Below are 2,439 nucleotides of genomic sequence, written 5' to 3' on the forward strand. Positions count from 1 at the left end.
CTGAAAGCTAACAATGTGTATTGGATGTAATTCCATCTCATAAGATAAGAAAAAAGTTAACTGTGATAGGAAATATAAAATAATCATTAAACTCTCAAGCTCACCACCAAGTGATAAATTTTTAGAATTTATTTCTATGTAACAGAGAAACAGTTATCCTTCGAGGGAGCATATTTCTTCTCTCATACACGTGAATATGTTTATTAGTAGATACTTTACAGGAAAGCATGTGCATTCCCGTGTGTGGGTTTGTTGGGTTAAATTTGAGTCTTCTGATAAGTCTGCTCTCCCAGTTTGGGTCCACATGGCCGGCAGCCCCAGAGCTTTGAGCCCTTGGAGAACCTTGACTTGTTTTTCATGTCCATTTTCAGGATTCAGATCAAGTTCTTATTCTTAACAAATTATAAATAGAATTTCTAGTTCTACCTCCCCATATCTCAGTAGATGTGCCTGAGCACCTGCTTTAGAACCACATCTCTTCAGGGTCTGGGAAGGATTGGGTTATCCAGAAACTCTCACACCATGATCCTATCAACCTACCATCATCACCATCACGACCATTCTACATCCCGGGGAAGCTCTATTTCCCTCAGTTCTGGGGTGGGGATGGCTTGATGACACTGATGGGACTGCCATCTGTTCATCTACTCAGTCATTAATTCTCCAAACATTTATAGGGAATGACCTATTAAAGAAACACCATGTTGAGCTCTGGGGTAAAGGGAGCGGGCAGAGTGTTCAGACAGCCTCTCTGACTTCGTGGTCTGATGGCTTCCTCAGAACTGATCTTGAGGTTCAGCTGCTAATGTGCATATAGAGCTCAGGTGGAGGTTCACCCATTGTGAGGACTCTGTGTCAACATGACCTTGCAGGCCATATCTATATCTCTGTATATGAAATCTGTTACTGATTTCAATACCTTACTGGTCCCATGACATTTAGGTTGTCTCCCTAAGGACCAGCTGGGTGTGATTATACCAACCAATAACATTCAAGAATCAATGATCACATTTCAAATGATTAAAATTTTGATATCAGTATATCATAGCTAGTAGTAATTCTTAAAGAATTGTACGCATTTCTAGATTTTATTTAATCAAAGTTTTAAAAGTTGTAAGCTATTAAAATGGCAGAATTGTGTGTTGGAAGTCTAAGAGATGTAGAAATGGCAATCGAACATTGGATGAGAGATCAAACTGGCCATGAGAGCAAAATGGCAACTTCATCAACAGCATGGAGAAAAAGGAGAATGATTGGCAAGGAAAAAAGTGACAACTGCAAAGTTGATCCAACCTCAGAAACAGGTGGGGATTATCTAAGTAAGGACTTAGAGGCTCCAAGATAGGAAATGAGGACACCAGCATAAGCAAGGTGAGATACTGGGGAGAACCTGACACCTGATGAGTAGATACAGTGGTACTTTACTAATAACCATGAGGCTGTTCTACCAAGCCATATGGCACCCCAGGTACAGCTAGCTAGTGCAGTGGTCGGCAAACTCATTAGTCAACAGAGCCAAATATCAACAGTACAACGATTGAAATATCTTTTGAGAGCCAAATTTTTTAAACTTAAACTATATAGGTAGGTACATTGTTATTAACTTAATCAGGGTACTCCTAAACTGGCCTTAAAAACGTCTTCAATCTGATTGAGGTACGTTCGCTGAGGTCGACCCCTTCCAACTCTCCCATCCACACTCGTCTTGTATACTTGTTTCGTCTATCTTTTGTCACCTGAGCATGATTTGTGGATGCGACTGGCACTAACCACTGCACAATGAGACTGCTGACTGACTAGCTCACTCAACTCATGCATGAATCGCGCGCGCCTCCCCTGCGGTGCGTATCCTGCGGCCCGCCTGTGCCGCGTCTCCCGTCGCCGGACAGACCAACACCCCCCACTTCTTCTAACGCCACTTCTTCAAAATAGACTCGCCCAGACCGAAAACCAACTTCTGCGCATGGGCCACGAAGTTTCAATCGCACTGTACGTGCATGACCGCATGTGGTATTTTGTGGAAGAGCCACACTCAAAGAACCGCATGTGGCTCGCGAGCTGCAGTTTGCCAACCACTGAGTTAGTGTCATTATTGTCATTACTACAATAACTGCCTCCTTGAGAAATTAGGGTCTAATAGGGACGGCATACATGCATGCATAATAAAAGCCCAGTACATCCATTAATATAATAGATTGGAGGCCTGATGCATGAAATTTGTGCACTGTGGGGGGGGGGGAGGGTCCCTCAGCCTGGCCTGTGCCCTCTTGCTGTCTGTGAGCCCTAGGGGGATGTCTAACTGACAGCTTAGGCCCGGTCCCCTAAGGCCTAAGCTGGCACTCGAACATCCTTAGCACTGCTATTGAGGCAGGAGAGGCTCCGGCCACCACCACTGTGCTCACCAGCAGGGAGGCCGGCTTCTGACTGAGCGGCGCTCCC

This window comes from Myotis davidii, unplaced genomic scaffold (assembly GCF_000327345.1).
Source record: "Myotis davidii unplaced genomic scaffold, ASM32734v1 scaffold84, whole genome shotgun sequence".
Lineage (NCBI taxonomy): Eukaryota > Metazoa > Chordata > Mammalia > Chiroptera > Vespertilionidae > Myotis > Myotis davidii.